Source organism: Hesperophylax consimilis, chromosome 24 (assembly GCF_061612785.1).
Source record: "Hesperophylax consimilis isolate HC1 chromosome 24, BYU_Hcon_1.0, whole genome shotgun sequence".
NCBI classification, from domain to species: domain Eukaryota; kingdom Metazoa; phylum Arthropoda; class Insecta; order Trichoptera; family Limnephilidae; genus Hesperophylax; species Hesperophylax consimilis.
This window is the reverse complement of record NC_142859.1, coordinates 28,928,565-28,954,394: the sequence shown is the minus strand read 5'-3', so window position 1 is coordinate 28,954,394 and position 25,830 is coordinate 28,928,565. Positions and strand designations below refer to the sequence as shown.

General features: G+C 32.8%; 1 protein-coding gene across 1 annotated transcript in view; it reads left to right on the top strand.

Annotated features, from left to right (window-relative positions):
• The first annotated feature begins 674 nt into the window (after positions 1 to 674).
• The window catches only part of LOC149412168 (uncharacterized), a 133,093-nt gene continuing 107,937 nt past the window's right edge, over positions 675 to 25,830 (top strand). Inside the window, exon 1 of the mRNA XM_089646366.1 lies at positions 675 to 1,023. The gene's annotated coding sequence lies outside the window, so the exon portion shown is untranslated. The remainder of the gene's footprint in view (positions 1,024 to 25,830) is intronic.

The following is a 25,830-nucleotide window of genomic DNA, read 5'->3' as shown; positions in this document are numbered from 1 at the left end:
CCGATATTATTACGAATTTACTAAAAGCTTATCAGGAAACGGCTTGCAATCCCGTTCCTAACCGGATTATCAATAATTGAAAAAAAAAGATTTTCAATAAATTAGCAATAATAATTTTACCTGCCTGAAGATATAATATAAAAATAATTGTCATTGAGATGGTGAAGTTTCTCTGGGCGAATTGTATAATTACTTAATTGAAATATATTTTTTAAATCATATGTACCTATATATAATTATAAGCAGGTAAATATTTTAGTACCTTCTTATAAATCTTATGATTTCAGAATAAATGTTTGTGTTGATTTATTAAATAAAAGATAATGTAACATAATTTTTGAACGCTAATTCTACAGAACTACTGGCAGATATGATAAATATTCGTTTACCTAGTAACATTACAAGAGGTGTAAAAATAACAGATTGCATTTGGTACCTACATCATTTTTTCATATTGTTTTTTTTTTAGATTCCCAGGTAGATAACAAAGTAACCCTACAAGAATCCAATGTGTTTAATCTCACTTTTTAGAACGCGTAAGGCCCTTGGGTCTTTCACAGCAAAACAGGTATTATTTCTCTAGTCAATAATTCCTACTCCAATCCAACTTCCAGTGAACAGGTACCACTCCGCCTAGAGTAAGCAGCCCAATTCACTTTCTTACCAACGTTCAAGCCGCGTAGACCTGTTGTCTTGATTCTACCTAAACCTGTCTTACTATAGTTTAGCTGTAGACTTAATCAGAATCAAAGTTAACCATCATTATAACTCGCGGTATAAGAAAATAAATATTTAAAAAATATTTTGTGAAATATATTTTTTTTTCGAACGAACTTTCGAAATTGTTCTTCACGATGTGGTGTTCTTTTAGTAATAATAATACAAATTATTGTGTTTCGTAAAAGCTTGGAGCTTTTTCAATATATTTTGACTTTTTGTATCTGCGGAAGTGTTTTCGGGTTTTTGTTGTGATTTTGGAAACTGGACTGCAGATTTTTTGAAGTGGAGCACTCAATAATTAAGGTAAGATTATATTTTTAAAAATTGCTGTCGAAACTGTTGTAATAATCAGTTTTAAGAGCCTATTTTTTAGCTACAGTGTTTCTTGGGATAGTTAATTAATAGTTGGATTAATTCAAATAAATTAAACGGTGAGCTCTGGTATCTTGAAATGTACACAGTGTTAAGGGTAAACCGACTTCCTTTCAATCACTTAATATTAACTTAATTTTCACAGATACAAGACGCCATAATTTTTATTTGTTCTTTAGTATTTTTTCGTGTGTTCAATTAGAAAAAGGCCCGAAACCGGGTAGTGATAACTAATCTAACCTAAACTTACTAACGTAGATTACAATAATGTCACATATAAATGTTTAGAAAGACAAGTACTTTTATGTTTTGCATTCTTAATTCATTTTAATTTGTACAAAATAAATTGTAATTTATTTTTGAAATGGACACCGTTATTTATAATGAGCCAGTTTGAATTTTAAAACAATTAATCATGTAATTAAAATGCGATAGTTAAAAAGTATAAAAACAACTTTCGGAATTAATTCAACGCTTCAAAACACCAACGAAGAGAAATAAACAAAATGCGGAACTTTTATATTATGATGATTTAGATTAGTGGAAAAAAATGTTCAAAGAACTTCTATTTAGCTGCAGGCTTAAAAGTTTCAAAAATTGTAAATCAAATCACCTATTATGACATAATTTCTGCTCTACAAATAATAATGTATTTTAAGCTCTCAGGTTTAGATGGTTAATCTGAAGGAGAGAGGTGCTATTATAAATTATTTTTATCTGGTTTAATTTTTAATTCTATGAGATTCGAATGGCAGTTGTTTGAGAAAGTATTATGAATTCGAATATTTTATAATGAACGGTCGAAAGAAGCAGTACCTACAAAATAAGAGACAGAATTGAACTATTTCCTGATCTGAGTAAAATTATTGTCGAAACAACTAACTAACTAACCATCACGCCGTTTCACTGCAGGGGAAGGCAGAGAGGACGGACTGCCAAACAACTCCTTGTCTTTTTCACATACATACATCCTATCATACAACCTCTTTTATTATTCTGATTGGCACGCTATTTCTTCCTTGGGTGCCCCTGACTTTTTCTTCCATTTGCGCCATTTATTCACCCACCTTTATTAGTTCATTTTATCTACATGCCCAAACCAGTAAAGAAAATGTACATTTTAAATGTAATTGTGTCGTGATAAATCTATTTTAGAGAACTTTGCAAAATTTTAACAGTTTTTTGTGGTTTTTTTACTTTTAATTATTTAATTTTTTTATTATTTAATATTTGTATTTTTACCTTAAATATACAATGTTTTCATGTCATACAGTATTATGATGTAAAACAAAAATTGGCCTTTCCTTACCATAAACAGACAAGGCTATTGTGTTTGGTGAAGGAATTGTAGCTCAATTACAAAAAAATCATATTAGTAATTAATAAAACATTGTAAATAGTAACAAAAAAATAAATAATAAGAGATATCTGGACTCTATGGTAGTCTGAGATAATTAAAAAAATTGGATATATTAATTCAAAAATTTTCATCTTTCTCAAGTAAGTTTGAATATTTAGTGTATTTAGAATATTTAAAAAACTTTATAAAACATTTGTAAATTTTGTAATTGTCTATTTTTTTAATATTAGCTATGTGAATTTAGTAATTTCATTAAAATTATTGTGAAAGTTTTCTATACATAACTGAAATAAAAAATTTCTATATCAACGTTAAGTTATACTGGATGGTTAAAGGAGCTTCTTATGTCAAACTTTCTGAACAATTAGTCATTACGAATGTTCAATTTCGAGCATGGGCAGCTTTGTTAAAACATGTTAACAGACTTTGAGATTCATATAAGTTCTCCAGAAAATAAACAATAGTTCACCGACTGCATTATAAAAATCACCCCATTTGGTCAGTGGTTTCGAAAAATCACTTATATTATTTGACGTTTTACAATACTTATTACCATATAAAATTGATCAATGAAACCTAACCAAAATATTTTGCATTCTAATCGTTGGCTTCAATACTTGTCAATGTTCATATATATAGGCTTTTAGGAGAATAATTTCCTTCAGGGCCTATGTTATCTTTGGGGACGCTGTATGAAGGATCTTTTGAGGAGAAAAAGGAGTGTTGAAGGAAGGAGAAAATATAGAACTCGGCAAATCATTTCATAGCCCACCTTTTAACTCAAGAGCGGGTTGTAGAAATGACCCGTGACAAATTTCAAGGTATATCTCGATAATTCACCGATGCCAAGGGCATCAAAAATGTTAGTCTTTCATTAAAAATCTACTCCATATTCTTTAAACCCAGCTTACAATATTTTTATGGCTTATTGCTATGCATGACGTAGTAATTTAAAATCATGTGTTTTTGGTTTGGTCGCCTAGAAGTGTTTCAGATGCTTTGATTAAATACTGCGTGTAGAATACATCCTGGCCTTTGAAATAATCGAGTATTTTTTAGATAAGTCTTTTTAAAAGCCCAGAAAAAAATAATGTAAAAGGCCTATGAAAACTGCTTAAAAGTTCAAAATCTCCTGCTAACAAACCCATTTTCGGTTATGATTTTACTGTATAATGTTGCAAATTAAGTTATTTATAAAATGATCGAAAAACTTTTTAATATTTGTGCCTAAACATCCACAAAATAAAATAAAAGGCACTCTTTGGCCATGTTTTTTTCTTGCATAAATCAAAACAGGTGGATGGTGTGAAGCGGGAATTTAAGCCTAATCGCCACCTACGTAAGGTGTGTTATCGATAGCGGCTTGATTCAAAATATTACAATCTTAATAAAATCGGGCATTGGCTCCATCCCACCGATAATCCCTGTGCGGTTAAAATAGTGGCGGTTAGTATGCGTGCGAGATGGAGTCATTATTGCCGCGCATGCGTGCTAGGCCCCCTCAGCAGATTGTTACAAATACTCTGTGCGAAAGTGCATTAGAAACGGCTACCATGATATTATGCATAATTATTATTGGTCTGAAGAGCTCGCCGAGATTTTCTCGTTGGTTATTTTTTAAAACAAGCGAAATTTCCAAGTGGATTTATATTATAACAAGAACACGGAGATAAGTGTGATGTGTTATGGCAAATCGAGGTCGCTTCTAAATGAGATCTGTATATTAATGTACAAATAAATATATTGTTGGTAAATCCGTTTAAAAGGGTATAAAATTGATGTATTAGTTTATTCAGATTCCACGCTTAATGAAATCTGGGATTTTGGAAAGAAAAATGTAATTTTGAAAAGCTGTGTCGTTTTTCAGGATAACATGTCACATGGGCATTACAGGCATTACACTGTCTTTGAAAAGCGAGCGAAAAAACAACTGTTCTATACATATATAATCTAACATAACCGATTTAGCCCAGTGTTTTCATCACTTTTCATGACTTTATCACCTTTTACTAAAGTTACCACTGGGGAAGAGGAAGGTGGGGGGGAAAAATTGTTGGAAATTGGAAAAATTTAGCCAACTAATAACAGATTTTTATTTAATAATAGAATAAAAAATAAATATTTTCCCCATCATTACCTTGCGGTGATTTAGTGATTAAACCTCGTTACTTACATTAAACAATGGTGAATGCTATCGCTCTGAGGTTAGAGCAAACGCCCAGAGACCAGAAAGTCTTGAGTTAAAACCTTACAACCTGTATTAAAACTAGTTTCGGGTTTAATCGTCTGCAACCTAAGTCCTCCACCAATGCACAAGTAACCATTAAAACTTGTTATGATGGGAGTAGGGAGAATTCAAATATTATCAAATTATTTATAATTTTTTTCATAAAAAATCTATAGGTATTAGATTAGTAATTGAAACAGCCAATTCAAGCAAACCCTTCACACAGAAACAACAAAGATGACATAGTCTCTGAAGGAAATTATTTCCATCATCGCCTTTCTGTGTAGAGTTGTTATAAAAAAGGTAGAAAAAATTGTCGAATTCCGTTGCACGCTTAATATGCAAATTTTGCACTTGGTTTCAACTTAATTACTACAAGACATAGCTATTTATGTCGGCGGAGATGTTAAAGATGCATTAAAGTTCCAATTATTCTCAATCAAAGTTAAGTTTGGAGGCTAGAAAATACGCATAAATTATAAAAATACCCAAACTAACACCTTAAAAACCAATTATTTGCATGTTTACTTAAACTCCCCCTAATCTAGTCGTCTCCATTAGATGTTTAAGTTAAAATCAAGTGATGTTTTTTTAAAGACCTTTTGCGTGCAGTGTAATTCCACAAATTCGAAAAAGTTAAAAATCAGAATAACGAATTGACAGGTAGGTAGGTACTATTGTAATATTCAATCTAGTTTATTCATATTGTTATCTGTATTTATGTTTGTATTCGACCATGTAATTTAAAATACCCAGTGTGCGCGTGTGTCACATAGTCACACAAACAAATTTAATACAAATCGCGTGCATCATGAAATTAAATACACATGATATAGCCATCAGCCTTGTGACCTGAAAAATATGGAAAAAAAACTAAACACACGTTGTGAAAACATTTTTTATTATAACTTTCGAATTAATAAAAATACCCACAAATTCCACAAAAAAATTTGCCGAAATCGTAATTTGAGAGATTCCTTAATGGTAGGAATATAAATTCAGTATATGTATGTTAAATTCGTAATAATGTTCCATATTATAAAAGAGTAGGTGCCTATGTGAACGTTAACCAAATAATATGAAGTTTTCGTATTTTTATGCCTTGTCACTTGATGCATATGAAAAGTAATTCTTTTTTCAAATGTTTTCTAGTTCAATCCATAAAGCTCAGTTCACACATGTTGATATAATAAAATTACGGTACCTAACTGTTTACACATAATTTTAAAGACACAAAATATAAAATTGCATAAAAAATATGTAGTTATCGGAGATAATATTGCGACTTAGAATTAATAAAATATTTCATAACCACGTAAAAACGAAACATTCCTACAGCGGTTAGTCCCTTTTCAACACAAGTTATTTAATGTTTTGTGAACGTACTGTATAATCTTAGAGTTTTTTTTTGCATTTTAAATAAGTACCTACCTATATATAAAATCCAATTGACACATTTTGATTATAGATATAGGTATTCGATTAAAAGTACATTTTTTAACACCGTTTGGTTCTACAACAACAAACTATTCGATCAAAATTAAGCCTTTCGAATCGAGACAGATTTTAGTCACAGAATAGAAAAAAAGTATTTTTGAAAAACGTGCTGGCTATCATTGTATTGTATACGGACATTTCAAAGTCAACATCGATCTAAACCAGAGGTTCCCAAACTTTTTTGCCCCGTAGACCACTTGGCAAAAAAAAAAACCGTAGACCCCCTGCCTGCCGAATATTGAATTTTCCCAAAAATATTAACGTCCCATGTGATAATCATTTATTTTTTTCGTAAAAAGATTCCCTTCCCTTGCCTGTCCAACAACCGGGTGGCGGTATAGTTCCTCTGTCTTTACACTGTGCAGACAGGGGAGCCCTTGTGAGGTATTACACTAAATGAAAATGAAGCAGGATAAGCAACGGGAAGCTGGCTTCTGTAGCTGGCCCTACAGAACTGCCCCTTAAGTTCTTTGTCAGTGCTTATTCCGGTCAGTTCTTCTTGTCACGTGATATCCGATTCTTCAACAATGCATTTCCATGGTCAAAATGTCCTCAAACTTAGTTTTAAAGTCTGTGTTAAGTACATTTAAATGTTGAACGTCATTATTACCCTGGACGTTTTTCAAAAACAAGTTGGGGGATTAGGAAAATTCGCGGCTTCCAATGTGCAATGTTTAGCTTGAATATGTTAATTCTAACGAGAAAAGGAACGTAGACTCCCTTATATCCCTTAATTAACAACTTAACGAAATATAAAAATACAAATATCAAATAAGTAATTTCTCAGTCTATTATATTTGTGTTAGGTCTAAGTCATTTACGGAAATCCTAAATGTTGACTTGAGGTAAATGGGGGTCCGCTCGTATGTACCCCCATTTGAATCTCGTGGACCCCCAAATTTTTTTCTCGCTGACATAGACCCCCAGCAAACCGACATCGACCCCTGGGGGTCGATATAGACCACTTTGGGAACCTCTGATCTAAACAAATGAATTTGTGGTTTTAGAACAACGCTTCATAATAGACGTGTATAGCCGGCATTAGGCACAACGGCTGATAGTCGGTGTTGAGAGAGATGAGAGTAAGAAAGAAAAGAGCCAAGTGTATTATTTGCTAAGTGGGTCGGTGCATTCACTGCGCATGCGCTTGTCCTGTTATCGTTTGGTGAATAGGGTGATTCAGATTATATGTGCAATTTTAAATAATAAATTATTTAGCTTTTTCTCCGTACACAGTTTTCAGTCATACTGCTGTTCGACAAGCCCAGCCTTCATTAAAGTGGAAGATTCTCAGTATCACCCTTTTTTTAAACTTTTTAAAATGTGAAACCGCACAAGAGTCCCAACTGCTACCAACCGTCTGGAGTCAGTGAGACTATAGCATTCCCAATTGGGTATGTTGTGAGGCTGAAAGTAGCGGGGAGGGGAAGGAGATGGGAAGAGGAAGGTGGGGAAGTACCTGGCTATTCAGATCTAGTCGCCAAACATAACGAAAGCCATTTCAAGAAAGGTTTAAATTATGAATGTTGGTCTTACGCCATGGCGATACTGAGAGTACCCTGGTGAAAGACCACCGTTCAGAATCGAAACATTACTCGAAATGACTTTAGTTTGGTGACCAAATCTGATAGCCAGGTACTTTCCCACTTCCTTTCTCGTACTTGAATTAAGGAAGCCATAGTCCTGCTGGCTCCAAACAGCTGACGGTTGGGCGTCTTGTGCGTAATTCACATAAAAAACCTAAAGGTTTAAATACATTTTTATCACCACAGAAAATAATCCAATATCTGTATGCTACCTTAATCTACACCATTTTTCCTGATGTTTATTTCGTAATTTAGTTTTTAAATATATATAAGGTTATTAAGCTATTGCTATTTCTTTCCCATGACAGTTTATTAAATCGCATTCTAACTGTATCGGTTTGTATTATATGATTAAAACATGTTATTCTTGACCTTTTAAAGATAGTAGAGATATTGCCTAGTTTATCCAATACCTATCTGTATGACCTGTAAGCAATGCAGAAGTATGCAACCTTTCACGCTGTAAGTACCTTAATTTTTTTACCCATTTTTAGGTTAAAAATAAATAAATACCTAATTGTACCAATCCTTTTAAATAATATTTTTGTTTTAAAAGCTTAGGCGTCATCAAATTTCTAAAAATCGTTTTTAATTCCATACTGAACTATGAAGCTTTGAAATACAAATTGAACCATCGAAACACAAGATAAATTATAAGACTTCTGCTTTGTATCTTTCAAATATTGAACCTCGGCCGAATAATTGGTTAAAATTTAACTGCATTGGTCACTTTATGTAAAATGTAAGAAAAATTAAAAAAAAACAATTTTTGTGGATAAAATATAGTTGACGGTATCAATACTTTTTAATACTTCCTACTACATACCTATAAAATGTATTCTTTTCTTTCTTGTTCATCAAGCATACCTACGAATATCCTGCATTGTCTATGTATATATTAAAGTCCTTTTAACGGGCGTTTAAATAAAAAAAGTAAAAAATAATAACCGACGACAAAAAACACAATCGATTAAAAAATCTTTTTTTTTTTAAATATAATTACACCACGATATTTTCACAGTACACATTTTACATAAATAGGTATTTCCTCTGTAATAAATAAGCAATGCTTTCATATTCATAATATTTCAATTGCAATTTTATTGTAACTCAGTTTATCAGAGAGCATTCAGAGCTGCGTAACTTCATAACAATAACCTCATTATTTCACTTGAATTCCCCATTAGTCGTGGGTAAATAGCAGAGAGCATTAAATTAACTTAGTTATATAACCAGCTCTAAATAAAAATAAAAAACTTCTTGGTTGATTTGCCCCATCACTATTTTTGCATAAATCAGGGCAGAAGACAATAGAAGAAGTAAGTAAGAAACAGCAGCTTGTTCCCACGACGCGTCGTTGTAAAATAATTTAAATGAGAAATTTTGCAAGTTTAAACAGTGTTTTGTTGTATTTATCTACAATTGTACTAATAACTTACTCCAGCATTTAAGTAAATATTCCTTTATCATTGCATTTTTCATTCACGGTGGTTGAACCAGTTTTCAGAAATAAAACGTTGGCATTGCTCGTAATGGCTTTAGACGTGTTAAGTGTCATCCAAATATGTAACCAAATATTGATTTCCTTCTTTTGACTTTACCTCTATTAAGACCACATTTACAAACAGTCTACATAGCTGTTATTTATTTATTGGTAACCATAAGTACACAGGATGTAAAAGCGATCAGATCTAAAAAGACAGGTTCTTCTCAATATTTCTGTTTCTCATTTTTTCCCCTTCCAGTTAATGTTAATAAAAATAAAATATAATACCAGTAAATCAACAAAACTTTATTTATTAAAATGACCAGTCTAAAACTGGTGTCAGTGACGAATATGTATTTCTCTTTGAAACATGCTTTGAAGCGTTTAAAATATAATCGAGTAATATCTTTACAATCTATTCGAAGCATATCCAATTGAATATTAACGAAACTTAATCTAATAATAAACAATAGGTATTGACATTTTTTACAACTGTCAAATTATAGACTCATTCAAAATCATCCAATTTTTTATCCGTAAATAACTTCACAAAACAAACTATAAATAATTCAAACCCATTCAAATAGAGATCTTTTGTCAGTGTCGCCAGCGTAAAACTAACAAAGAGAAGTCACAGAAAAAACTTAACATACAAAAGCCACAGATAAAGTCGGCTGTGTAGATAAAAAGCTGTGGCGGCCTTTAAAAGAGACAAACGGTAGGTAAGTCAACAAACTCGTTTCGGCGAGTTTGCTCCGTGCGCTTTAGGTTAGTATAAAAAAGTGAAAACAGAACATTATATAGTTTTTTATTTCGAACTGAGAGCCAGGGGTACTTAATTTTTAAATTTGTTGTTTTGGTAAATAATGGTAATTCATTAGCTACTAGAATTAAAAAAATATATAAAATTTATTTTATTTTTCAAACATAGTTGTATTTGCATTTTTACCATCATGGCGTCTTGAATAGGGATAGTAAGTTTTCAATAGTGACCAATTGCTAACTCTATGTAAATTACAAGTTTATTCAACAAATTAATTTGTGAGCCACCTCTGGGCTGGAGCCCCACAATACTTGAAAAACCGACTTAATTCTGTGCAAAGGAGGGCGGTCCTTCTGATTGACAATCCATTGTTAACAGACTGATTGCCATTTCTAATGCACAGATTCAATTTAGGCATCCTGAGTCTGTTCTACATGTATTTTAATGCAGCATTAATCTCCGCTATACCGGTGCGTGAAAATCGAAGGACATGAGCGGAGCACCAGTTCACAATTAATGTTTACGTCATTAGAACATGAAAAACATATTAGAATTCTTAGCTATAAATACAAAATAGAAGTACCTACACCAATTAATCATTCATTTCTCATTTATGTGTTGAGTTAATGGTGATAGAATATTATATATTTTCCGGAAACCCATTGTAATTAAATTGCAATGATTTAAGTGGCGGGTTTGGGCACCGCCGCCCTGATAACCATTTATTGGATTACCAACACTTCTGCTAAGTTTTGTGATTAAGCAGGGGTGCCCGGGTTCATCGAGTGAGGTGTGTTTACGATGCGCCTGCTCACTACCTGCGTGGCCTGCCAAATTGGGAGAGGCTGGTTTGGGGAAACCAATTGACCTCTCCAATTGGTCTCTCGACCCATCACTTCGCAGCAGTGCGAAAAAATAGGGTTATATTTATTTTTCACTCCACACACTGATCCTTAGATTCCTACTCACCCCTCATACCTTTTTTACTTCCCAGAACTTCGTATCCTTAAAAAAACCCTCCACACAGATTTAGAGAATAAACAATTTATTCTAAAATAATACACGAACGTTTTATACCACTGCAGAACAGATGGCGTTTTGTATTTTCAACATAAATTTTTTTTAAATTTAGAAGACCTATCCAAAACTTGACAACGAACCATCTACCTGAGATAAAAACATGTAGCGGAAACAAGTTCGATAAAAACGCAAAACAAACTTCTTTTTATATTGATCTCTTTGCGAATGCGATCATTTTTTAGTGTTTTTATGTAGGTACTTGCCTACAGACATAATACATTTAGGAACGAGATTGTTTAATGGGATTGGTAGGTTTTGCGTTGCTTTTAAATTGTTATGTTCTAAGAGGCAATTTAATTTCAATCAATCAAATTGTAACATGAAATTCAATCAATCTTAATTAATTTGAAACTTTCAAACGTGTACCTGATTTAACGATACCTTAATGGGTACAATTTTTCAACTTTATATTCGTTATGCTAGCTTTAAGTGTAGGCAAAAAATGACCATTGCTAATTTATTAAGAACCTTTTCAAATTATTTGGTAATTCCAGTTGAAAACGTAATACGAAACCTTACGAATGAATTAACGAATTTCCTTATAAACTTTTAGTAAATTACAAATATATATGTACATTATCACAAAATATATTCGTAATTTAAATAAAAATATATTTGTAATATTTAAGACGTTGTTTAAAAAAAAAATCTCGTTCGTTTCGGTCAGTTTTCATCATGGGATATAATAATAATAATAAGTGTTATAATAACTTTTTTTATGTAACAAATGGATATAATGATATTCTCACTGTGATATCCCGTGCTTTAAGAGGATTTAATTTTCATATGATTGAAATTTAGTAGTATGGGTAATACAAAGTAATTATAAATATATTAAATAGTGTTTTTTCTGAAATAATACAAACAATAACATAAATGTATTACATGATGTTTTTTGTATTTAATGTCAGTATATTATCTATTTCTGATCTCATTTTTTTTTGTATCCAGCTTTTTATTTGAGATTTAAATGTTCAAATATTGTTGTGAATTTTGAATGAGAGTAGATTTTTTTTGAAGAGTTCAGTACCATAGTACGCAAGCTTTTTTTGCCCAAATGTTGTATTTATAGTTGCTTGTTGGATATATTTTTGACGCTGAGATCTAGTGTTTTAATAAGTTTGTTGGTCGTTATTTCTAGTGTTTTGTATTTGTGAATGTAAAGGTAATTTAAAGTATTATAAACCTACACTGTGAGACTATCGATAAAACGATGATATTCCCAACACCGCAGATAAGTTTGTCGATCTGTTAGTTTTGTGCTTGTACCTTATGCTATATAATATCAGTAAAGGGTTTGGTACAAAATAAGATATGCATAAAAAAAATTGATTTTGCTGTTCTCCGTTTCTATGCAGTCTAATAATATAAATAGCTACTACACCAATGCTGATGCAATATGTTGATTTTATAACAACAGATGACATGCATTGCATACGATATTAACATTTTTGGTAGGTACCTCGCACATATTTCTAAAAAAATATATTTTATTTGGTACCTAATTATTATTATTTTTTTAAGACAGATCAATATTTCCGGATTACAAACAATCTGACAATAATTATAAAATACAAAGAAAAAAGAATTGAACTTCAAACGCCTGAATGGGACCCACACGCGATGCCAACTCACTGACCGGTCAAAATATTGACTCACCATCACGCCGTTTTCAGCTGGGGTAGGCAGAGAGGATGGACCGCCAAACAACCGGTCTTGGCACACACTCCTTGCCTCATTCACATTTATACATCGTCTCACACATTTATTTATTTATTTTAAAAAAGAAAGACAAACATTCCCGGGTTAAGAATAACCTGACAATATTTGAAAATCTCCTACTACCACCACAGTAAGCGGAAAATGTTGCTTGTGTTGTGATGGAGGACTTAGCCAGTCGAGGAATTGAATACACTACATCTGGGTGGAATCCAAACGCTATGTCAACTCGGCCACCGACCGGTCATACTCTTCGATTATTCTGATACTTGATTTCAAGTATCTAGTTCACTTGACCACACCTTGTCTTCCTCAGGCGTCCCCGAATTCTTTTACCATTCACATTTTCGTCATATTTTCTCCTTAAACTCCTTTCTTCGTTCATTCGCTCTACATGCCCAAACCATCTATGTGTCCATTTCATAATCTTACTCATTAAGCCTGTGACATTCCACGCTATAAACGTGCTATATTTTCGTGGCTGGCCAGTTCTATGCCTTGCTGACACATATTGGGGTAGGTACCAGCACTTCATTGTGGATTGTTAGCTTCGCTTCTTTGAACATTTTTTGTTTGTTCATTAATGGAGATACCTGCATTTACCCTTCTTTCAAAATATTAAAATAGATTATTAATTATTCATGTCTAAGTTATTTTAATTGTTAATCTGTGAGAAATAGTTAGGATGCAGGCAAATTTTCCAATAAATGTTAAATTAAATTTACCAACAAAAAAAAACATTAAAAATTTATTTTAGACAGCATTAACGGGCTGACAGATCACGTTGGAAGTTCAAAGCGTTTTATATTACTCCATAATAATAATAATAATTGGATAATTTTTAGAGCGCCGTTTTTGTGAAAAATCACCTCAAGGGCGCTGGACCATATTGCTCGCCATACAATACCATATAGACCTGTCACATCTAAAAAGTGTTGGCGTTGCGACGATATACGCTGTGATCTGCTAGCCAGGCGATATTCGAAAATTGTGTGACTCCCTCAGAAATGTCAGGGTCAGAACAATTTACGTAGCGCCGTAAAATTACGCGGTTGTCGTCTGTCAAAGTGACAGATCCCATACAAAGAAATAATATTCTGTGGCAGTTAGCGAGTAGTGTGTCACTTCACCTTATAATATATATAAATCAAATTATGCGCGCTTAATATAGCGTAATGGTAATATTTCCAAGCATTAGCCATGAATTTCCATTAGAGATGAAGATCATTGATCAACGGATTTAAGTGGCATCCAATAAGATAATTTTTTGCAGTATTACAAATTTGCAGGCAAATTACACTAGTTTCCTAGTTTGTCTTGGCTATTTATGAGTATTTTTCAGAGTGCACATATTATGCCCTGTTATAAACTAACTCTTATATTACTCAAACATATCAGTATCGTTTTAAATGCTTTTGTTATTAACTCTGGTGAAAACACTTCGGTATTTTATATATATATTTATGTGATTGCTTTATTTGTAGGTATTAATGACTGTAGCTATTTTCTCGGATGCGCGACAAATTATAAATATCGCCTTAAGAAGAGAAAAGTAATGTGAGATATCATTTAAATATCTTGGTTTTAAGTATCTGCAATTACTTAGTATTATTTTTGATAGTTGTAATAAACTAATTTCATTTACTCTATCAATAAAAGTGTAGTTTTTAGTAGAATCAAAATATTTATCCATTAGTAATTATCGCAATCCAGTGGCAATGTACAGTAGCGTAGAAAACATTTTGGCAGTGTGGGCAACTTCTCAAGGGCAGCCTCGACTGCAAAAATGCCAAACGATACGAAATTACAAAAAGGTGGCCTGCGGTGCTAATTTTTCGGGGTTAATTATTTTGACGTAGGAAACTTCCATGAGTCCAGGCAGTTGATTCCGAGTCAAAATTATTGTCTCTAAGACACAATTTTTTGGGTTGGGAACCAATTTCAAAGCTTGCCACAGAGCAATGAAGTATTCCGTTGTGTACGCCAATGACAATGTTTACATTATTTAACATCTCAAAGACGCTGCCATATAAAATAATGAAAACCTACGTTGTTAAGTGCTTCTAAATGGCATTGTGAAAAGTTTAATTCTAACGTACTTTATGTTTTAAGGTAAGGTACGATTCTTAAGTTTGTAGTATAAAAAAATTTGAATCCTAAAAGGTTCTTGGTAGATTAAAAAGACACTAAGATATCTAAGAAAGTAGTAGGCATTCAGATAATCATCTCGGCATTTGAATGGCGGTGGCTTGATGAAGCTCGCGCCATGAATGTATGAACACCGTATATTTATTGTATTATTTACTTTCCACACTTAATTAATTATAATTCTTGCCAATTACCAGTAATGATGCACTTTCGCTCAGCAGTTGTAAACTCACAACTAAGCGGGACGAGATAACATAATATAATAAAAGCGATTTACACATATCTACAAACTGAGGTCAATTTTTTTCTGCTCTTGCAATATATACTAATGTCATTTATGCATATTATCAATAGGATCGGTCCAAGAATCGGCTCCTGTGGAACTCTCAATTAAATTCGCAGATGATTCGATACTATGTCCCTAACTTTAGTAGTCTGACAGGTCCCTACCTACCTGTCTTTTGAATCAAATTTTAACCACTGTGGTGCCGTGCTCTTTCTTCCATTTAAAAAAATTATTATAATTATATTTTATAATTGTTCTAAATTCTTCTTTCAAATCAAGAAAGGTAGCTTCTTGAAATTGAGATTATTGTTATTTTTGTGCAAACTGTAGGTAACGATTACATGTGCAGTGAAAAACATTTATAAATAGTGGAAAACGGTCAATTAAAATCTTTTTTTTTATCAATGTGGAAAATATACGCTAATAGCCTTTAAATATGTTATAATAAGTGGAGAATTTGTTTCAAAATTTTATATTTGTAACCTTAAAAAGTTACACAGAACTATTTATATCATTCACCCCCTCTTTTGATTACTTCATCATTGTATAATATATAAGAGGTGTTTTTTTTTTAAATATCACAACTAAACAAATTACTATGACATCTCCATCTCATTGGGATTTGTCGTAAACAGGGAAATTTGGGAAGGGGGTAAACGAAGTCAAAGCAGAGAAAAATAAAACAAGCAACAATACTCTGAAAGAATTCGACACCCTGAAATGAAATATAAAGGTTGTTCTTCGCGAGTGATATGAATGAGCTATTTTCACAAACTATGGATACTGTTTAAATATATGGAAGATTAAAAGAGTCTTCCCAAATAACCGGAGCATACCATGACCATGTTATGACCATGCTATGACCGTGCTATGACCGAGTCACGAATTACGGGAAAGGAACAAAGCAACGTATCGGCGTTTCGCGCCATTTTAAATTACATGAGCGATTTGGTAGCATAGCCTATTTTTTAGCTAATTAGTATGTCAAAGAGTCAATTACATTACTACTCTGCAACGTAGGTAGTAGATGGCAGAATGGTTTTACCAAAACATATTTCTTGGAAAATAGTTCATTCCAAACTCCTTATATGCACGTCTTTTGTTGTAGACCGACAAATATTTCAGTAGCTTTAGAGGTAATGGCAAAACGAGTATACCTGTGCGTGGTGTGAGAGACCTTGGATAGGTTAAGTTCATTGGAGGTAGAACAACTCTGCTAATATTGCGTGGGGGAACATGAAATATTCGTCCATATATCTAGTGCCAGGCGAGCCATTGCATGTTTTTGGTAAATGGAAATAAAAATAGAACTGGAACATGTTTTCGTTGATTTATACATTTAGTTGTAATGCCCTAGCTCAATGCCTGATTTAGTCTTGGACATAATCGAAACTTGGAAGATGAAAATGCGTTGATTTTAATGGTGTCTACAATGAAACGTGTACAGAAAATTCAATATATTCATAACATCAATAATGCTTTGCATTTCCGCGTGGCTAGTTACTTCATTCCTCTCACCGCCGACATATTATTCCAATTTTGTCAAAGCCACCATTGTCTACACGTATCTTCTTTTTCATATACTAACACGTTCATTGTATCTCCGGACTTGCCCCTGTCCGTTGGTCGGTTGTATTAGCCTTTTGGTCATGTTGACTTTTAAATGGACGCTCACGACTTTTCCCAACGATCGCATTCACTTTCTATGGCTGATTATTATCTTGCATGACATGGAATGCTGCCCTTTGCAAACCATTTCTCCTTTACTAAGGTAAAATTTATCGTTTCCATTATGCTTCAATCAGTGTTAATTCATTTACTTCAATTGTGTAAACATTTCGCAGAACCCCAAACCAATATCTATAATATGCAGTACACAATTTTTAGAATTCCTTTATATAAGATATCAAACCTTTTTTGGTAAGGTATATCAAGTTAAACGATCAGCATCATAAATCACAACACCAAGATCTGGAAGCGACCATAATTTAAATCGACACACTGATAAGGCCATGGGTCCTAGATTCAGAGCTTTTATTTTAATTTAAATTTAACTAAGAAGGTTTTATTTAAATTTATTTTATGAGAATACCGTACGAGATTCCCAACTGCTTCCAACCGTCTGGAGTGAGTAAGTCTACAACACCTCTAGTGAGGGTATGTTGTGAGGCTCAACGTAGCGAGGAGGGGAAGGAGATGGGGAAGAAGATGGGGAAGAGATAATTGGGGAAGAACCTGACTATTTAGATCTGGTCACCAAACAGTCGATATTAAAAGTATCTTTCACGATGAATTGATTGTAAAACAACACAAATGAATTAAATAAAATTAACTTATAGGCACAGGCCTTATTATGGCACAAAATATTGATTCAGCATATATCTAACTCTGAATATAAGAGGAAAGTTGAACATGAACATAATACTAGATTCACAAAAAATGAAGGAATGCTTGTACCAAAACATAACTATAAATACGGACAACGAACCCTGGAATACAACATGCCCAAAATATTCAACATGTTACCAAGCAATATAAAAAAATGCGAATTACCTCAGAGATTCAGATATATGCTGAAAACATGGCTACTAAGCAGAGATACTCTGTATTAGTAATACTTTTGATTATGGCAGTGGTTGGTGATAAATATGTATAAGTTGTATTGTAATAAGTAATAATATTATGAAAATATGTTATATTGTAATTGAACATGAACATCCTGTTGACAAACTGCTTAATTGCGGTTTAATGGGATTGTACTTTGAAGAACAATAAAAAATTTAAAAAAATAAAACTTGTACACGCTGAGATTTGAACTCACGTATCGCGAAAGATCAAAATTTTGCTTAAAAGTCTAATGCTTCGTTCAGAAACCAGATTTTAATATCCAGGTGCTATCCGGTGCATTCTTCCACTGTCACAAATTTCCCCAGTGGGTATGCCTTAGTTCCACTGACTCTGGACAGTTGGGATCGTCTTGCGCTATAACGTAAATAAAGAGTACTTACCTACCCAGCATTCTAACCATTGTAGAAAAGAAAAGGAAGAGTATATTCCTTAATAAATATAATAGCCGAAATGCGACGTGAAATAACCGGGCGTTCTACAAAACAGCTCCACGCAATCGAAAATCTCATTTGCATTTCTCTCAAAATTCCTTCAATCACATTTGAACTGTATCTCTTAGACAAACTTCTCGTTTATCTACATCTTCTTTTACAAAACTCTGTACATTCCGTTGATGATTATTTCAACAGAACCTTGAAGACAAAGCCTTGAGAGAAAGTTTCTACAAAGATACCTCTCGCAAAAACAAACAAAATCGTTACGAACGCGGCGCTAAATAAGAAATTCCGTTGATTTATGAATATCTATGACACATATCGGATATTTTTTCGTGATGACTGGAGAATCATCATTGCACAATACGTATGATGGTATGTCACGATTGTATCGTTGACACTGTCGGTTAATGACTGTCAGAATGTGCAAGACACGATTATGTCAAACTGAATGATGTTATTAATGCAGCAGTTTAGTAAAGCAGACTGTATCGAGCACAGAAAGTATACAAAAGTACATAATGACTTGTGTTACACATGAATGCATTCTCAACGTTGAACGAACTGTTTGTATATTTCTTTATTCGGAGATGGCATTTGAATACATACTATATATTTTCTTCAAGTAAGAACACAACATATATATATATATATATATTTTTTTTAAATTAACTGTAAGTGTCACTCACTCATGAAGAATAAATATGAGATTTTAAAAGCGATCTAAAACCGCACATTCTGAAACGGTTCCAACTGGCTGCAACGTCAATATTACATAGAAATCGCCACCGGCTTGTAAAACGGCTATCACTTACATTGCTCGGAGTGACGTCAACGCCGCCATATTAATGAATTAAAGCGAACTTGTCGTTTTGGCGGCATTTCGAAAATGGCACATTTTAAATCTTTACAAAAAATTTATTCGTTAACATAAAAATAAAATTAAAAATTTCCATCGTATTTCTAAGTAAAAATAAATAGTGAAAATACCCTATTGTTAGTTACAATAATGTAGAAATAGATATATTATTGACGGTGACCGGATAAATCATCACAATTATAATACATAACATTTTTAAAAAGTGAAAAAAAGTCATGGAAAGTGATGAAACAAAAACTTTATTAACTGGGTTAAGTAGGTTAGGTTAGGTAAAAAAAAAATTTCATCGTTTCTAATGAATCTATATCACTTTTTAAAAGTGTGTTGAATTGTCGCTGTGTTGAGTTATCATGGAACCATTATTGACAATATTAAACTCCGGTTTAGAAGAGATTTAAGTTATATTCCTGGAAAAGTCTATGATTGTCTTCTTAGATCTCCTCGTGGATTTCTCCTCTCTTTTTTGGTCACGTACTTGACTTAGTCGTAACTCTATGACCCCCGGTGTGAACGGAGACAATTTAAGTGTCGTGTGTCAACTAAACTATCATCATTGTTATGAAGGTCTGAGAAATGCCGCAGACGTCCATTAAATGGCAGATCTGGCAGATTGTAGAGAATAGATCACAAATTGTAAGATTGTCACGTTTATTGTGGCCGTTGAACTCGAGATAGATAAATATACAGATCTTATCAAGGCTTTTGCTAGGTCAATGTACAGATACACGTTATTATATTCCGACAATATAATGGATTTGTTCTTTTCTTGGTAAAAAATCGTAAACAATCTCAGATTGAGCTGTTGAACCGAATTTTCATTACCAAATCATAATGTGATTATTATTTGTTCTAAATCGGCTTTTTTATCTAATTTTTTTGTGAACGTAGATTATGTGGTAATCGTTCGTTTGAGATGCTGAGCTCTATTTATATTTGAAGGGTAGGCAAATAATATATTCTTGTGGGTACAGTTGCTATCAGGAAGGTGATTATTAAAAATACGAGATTCAAAGCAGACGCATCCATTTGTACGTCGGCATAAACATGTTATCTCATTCATACACGAATGTCTCTGTCATACCTTTGGACATACGTTCATTACAGATAATGCAATACACTTAAAAATATAACAATGACAAACAAAACCACTGCATTTTATAGATTCTGGGTAAGATAAACCGATAAGGTATCTACTGATGGGTAAAATGAAGGCTGGCTATTCATATCCGGTCATCAAATATACGGCTAAAGTCATTTCAAGGAACGTTTCAATTCCGAATGGTGGTCTTACACAAGGGCGATACTATGAGTAACTTCCATTATGGAAAGTGTCGCAGGTATACTAAATATTATTTTAAATTACTCGAACCCTCAACCTTCGAATTGCTAGACGAGAGCCTTATCCCTAGACCACGGAGGCCGTCATAAAACCATGATAGACCATAATAGAAATTAGTATTGCACCGTTGACCTTTGCACCTTCAACTATTTAAATATAAAATATATTTTGTTGATTGTTGAAAACTTGAGTGAAATATGCTTATTTACAAAAAACCCCCTTGAATCATTTCAAAATTTTCTACTAATAGAATTTGAGAATTGTTTAAAGTCTAGGTTAAGAGGCTGGATTGTTGATGGGTGTTTCTACATCAATTATTTAAACATACTTTTACCATATACGACAACTGTCACAGAAAAAAATATCTATTGTCAATCCCACACTGTTTAATGCTAACAATTGAAACTGAGAGTTATTATTTTTGACTTTATTTGTGCTGGGCTGGGCGTTGGTTTCGTAATTCTAAAGTGAATTGTTATTGAACATTTGAATATCTAAATAAAACTTGACATTTCACAGATGATATTCAATATGTACATTGCGTAGGCCTGTGAAAACAACAAATTTGATGTAAATTTTAAAATAGATTTTATTGTGTAAGGAATGTGGACTTACTGATTTAAAAGGTAAAAAAATTGTAAAGGTCATTCAATTCAATTTCAAACGTAAATAATAAAAAAAATAATGAGGGCAACATGACAAGCATATTAATATTTCGTACTAGAAATGAATGACCCTGAAATGTAATTATTATTTTATAATGATAAACTAATGTTTATATGAAAAAGTTTTTTATGCATAGCACAAAGGATAACAAATTATTATAATCAAAAATTAGTCGCCTGAAATATCCATATAAATAGAAAATATCTCCCGAGTAAAAATAAATGCCGCTGACAGGAATTGAACCCAAGTATATATTGAATTATTTGGCGTGTTGGAAATAAGCCGACGTAGCTCAGTGGTCCAGAGCACCTGACCAGATATCAGAAGGTGAACGTTCAATTCCCGTCAGCAGCATTTATTTTTACTCCGGAGATATTTTCAATTTGCTTATAATAATTTGTGACCCTGAAATGAATATCTCATATGATTGCCGGCAACCCGGTCTTTTATTGAAAATTAATATAATTATAAATGCTAGTACGTTACCCGCCTCACAAAAATGCCTATTCTAATATTGCTAATATAGAATCTTAGTTTTATTTTTATTTTTATGCGACTACCACGAGTTCCAATTGCTATCTACTGCCTGGAGCCAGTAAAGCTACGGCATCCTCAATTGGGATATGTTGTGAGAATGAAGGTCGTGGGGGAGGGAGAAGAGATGAGAAAGAGGAAGATGGGGAAGTACATAGCCTTTCAGATCTGTTGATAAACACGGCTAAAGCCATTTCAAGCAACGCTTTTATTTTGAATGGTGGTCTTACACCAGGGCGATACTGATAGTATTAACACTTTAATAAGTTATTTTTCTTTTTTAGTTCTAATTACCCCCCGAAGTTAGCGCACTTTACCTCTGGACACTCTGTGTAGGTAATTGTTGTGTTCAATGGAAATTTAAAAGAATTATAAATAGCTCGGAATGGAAAAAAATTATGTGGAAATATTTACGAGTCACTAAGAAACTTTGATTGACGGCCGTTGTTCCCAACCCTACTGATCAACTGTTGAGCCGAAACTTTATTCGGTTGAAATCCACAAACTTACCTAGGCAGTCAAAGGCGTCGCTTTAGTTGTAGTCGTTGCAGATTTGAAAAAAATAACTTTCAATCTAGTTCGTCGATCAACCATATTCGATATGTAAATTTACTTTGTTAGTAATTGATTTTAGCTGCGTCTAATATAAAAAAAATATAAAAATGGGTTAGAATCAATGGCAGTAGAAATTGTTTTAATTTAAAGTATTCTTATTAGCCGCGGTATGAAACAAAACGGTAGAACTACAAGCGTAAAGAAGAAAGCCTTCTCCGTCCGTTTCTAGGTCACTAGAATAACAGACACATCTTCGGCTCGCTTGCTCAGTGAAATCATCGGTTCATACATTCATTTGCAAGAAGTTGGCGAAATAATGAACCAAATGCTAGCGAAATTCAAAAATACTAATAAATATTATTGGTGACCGGATAACCCCTCAAAATGACAATTTAACACACCATTAGTATAGCCATGAAAAGTGATGAAACAAAAGCTTTTTAAATAGGTTAGGTTTGTTTTTATGTTGGGTTTTTTCATCGTTTTTAATGAATTTATATCACTTTTTAAAGGTATGTTGAATTGTCATTGTGTTGAGATATTAGATGTTGTAGGAGGGAGGAAAAATGGAAGCTGGCATATCGTTTCACTGCCGAGCTGTTCAACTAATGAACGAGTTGTTAATAAGAACTTTTCAATCATTGTCGATAACAGTTTAAAATTTAACTCTAACTTTGAAATGTTAACTAAATAATTGCAAAAATAGTTAACTTCTTAAGTAGGATTAGACCCTAAAACAAGGAAATCAGTCTACAACACCACTGTAGCATCCCACCTGAACCACTGCACAAGTGTCATTATTTTGAGCAATAAAACGTAAGTTAAAAGAATGGAAATAATTCAGAACAGAGGTATGAGGTCTATATTGTGAAAATATACTAGAATAAAAACAATGCAACGTCAACTCAATATTCCAAGTGTGTGGCAATGTTTGGTCTATAATACCCTAGCATATATGATCATTGAGAATTACTTACTTAATTTTATAAATGAATCTATCACCTTAGGAAAGTTCCCTCAATCATGGAAAATATCAAGAGTCATCCCAATACCGAAAATAAAAAATACAAAAAAATGTGAAGAATATAGACCAGTGAACACGCTCCCTAAGTATGAACAAATACTTGAACATATAATAAAAAAACAACTTGTTGATTTTATAGAAAAATGGAATATATTATGTGAAGAACAGTGTGGATTTAGAAATAACCAATCTTGTGAAATGGCTCTCAATCTAGTTCTGGAGGACTGGAAACAAGACTCAGATAAAAATAAATATGTGATCGCGGTTTTCCTGGACTTTCAGAGAGCTTTTGAAACGATAGATAGAGATATAATTATTAAAAAACTATCTAAAAATTGAATAAAAGGAAAGGCATTGAAATGGTTCAAGGATTATTTAAGTAATAGATATCAAACCACAAAAGTGGGTGAGACAATATCCGAACCAGTAAAGATTACATTGGGAGTACCACAAGGGTCGGTTCTCGGACCTATTCTTTTTATAATGTACATTAATGATATGGTGAAAGTATTGAAACATTGTAAAGTAAGATTATTTGCAGACGACGCACTGATTTTTATAACAGGAGAAGATTATGAACTCATAATGAACCATCTAAATGAAGACCTACATAATATATCAATATGGCTGAAGAAAAATAAACTTAAATTAAATGTAAACAAAACAAAATTCATGAACATTGGAAAACGAGTAACGCAAACAAAAAAAGACATATTGATAGACGGTGAAGTATTGAAAGAAGTATTTGAAATGAAATATTTGGGGGTAATAATTGACTCCAAATTAACTTTTGCTCAAAATACAAAACAAATTATTAAAAAGATTGCCAAAAAAATCTCACTGTTGGGAAGAATAAGAAGATTCCTTAACACAGTTTCCAGTAAAAATGTGTACAACGCAATTATTGTACCACACATAAATTACTGTAGCAGCATTCTATTCTTATCCAACGACGGTTTAATGAAACAAATGACAATTCTACAAAATAGAGCAATGAGAACCATATTGAAGAAAAATAGATACACAAAAATTAAGAACATGTTGAAGGAGTTAAATATCTTGTCATTTAAACAAATTATTTACTTTAATACTATATTTTTAATCTACAAGATAATCAATGGCCATACGTCTAGTGAATTCCTGAGAAAAATTGATAAATTGCAGAACAAACACACACATGAGACAAGGAAAAGAAATGAATTGAGACTCCCCTTCAGGAAAAAAAACACAGAGTCAAAAGTCATTGATGTACGGAGCGTTGAAGATATTTGGAGAGCTACCAGAAGAAATAAAATCAGAAGAAAACATAAAAACATTTAAAATTAAATTAAGAAAATATGTGATTGATTCATTTTAAATGTGTTACCATAATTATATGTATATAAGGATTGTATTAGGACATAGATAACTATGTACCTACTTAAAATACCACAATAAATAAACAATATACAGGATTTTCCAATAAGAGGTGTTATTTTGATATTCAATCGTAAAAGATCAATGGTTTTGTTGCTTGTGTGGCACGTTGCGCCGTCTTGTAGAAAGCAAACATTGTCCAAATAAATACCATCTAATTTCGGCCATAACAAATCATTAATCATCTCTCGATAGCGCAATCCTTTCACCGTAACTGTTGCTCCAGCCTCATTTTCGAAAAAGTAAGGTACAATGACTCAGCCGGACCATAAACCGCACCAAACAGTCACACGTTGAGGATAAAGAGGCTTTTCAACAATAACTCTTGGGTTTTCCGAGCACCAGATGTGACAATTTTGCTTGTTGACGAAGCCACCGAGGTGGAAATGGGCCTCATCACTCAAGATGATTTGCATTTGATTCACTCAAGTGAATTTTAATAATTTCAATGCGTTATGGAAGCGTGTATTGTTCCATTTTTTATTAATAACGTAGTTTCTACTTATCAAATGTAAAAAAATGACACCTTCAAAAGTAACATCTACCGAAATAGCGGGCTATTCAAAATAAAACCTCTTATTGGAAAACCCTGTATATACAAGGTAAAAAACAAAATGTGACTAGATTATATGTTTAAAAGTGTTAGTATTAATAGTACAGTCCCTGGCTATCCTACTAGAAGCCGCAACGATTTTAGGCTTCCTAAGACAAATTTATCGGCAACACAAAACAATATTTATTATAAAGGTTTCAAAATGTTCAATGAACTCCCTTTAAATGTTAGGGAAGCCAAAAGTCTTTCTTGGGTTATGTCTCAATGTTGCGAAGTACATATATTAGGTATTAGGTACGTAGGTAATGGAATATTTTTATAGTAGTTTTAGAGTAGATGTACACTAGATATAAAATGTTAAATTATATCTCACGTGCTTTTGGCGTTTTGCCCGACTGTGAACCGGTGCCGAAGGGATTAATGGCGCTGGTTCCTCGAAGTATCTTCCAATGAAAAATCGTTAGAAAAAGGAAGACATTCCCACCTGACGGCTTTACTCTAAAGATTGCAATGAGTTTTTTTTAAGATATGGCTCAGTTTAATTTTGGTCGTCGGGG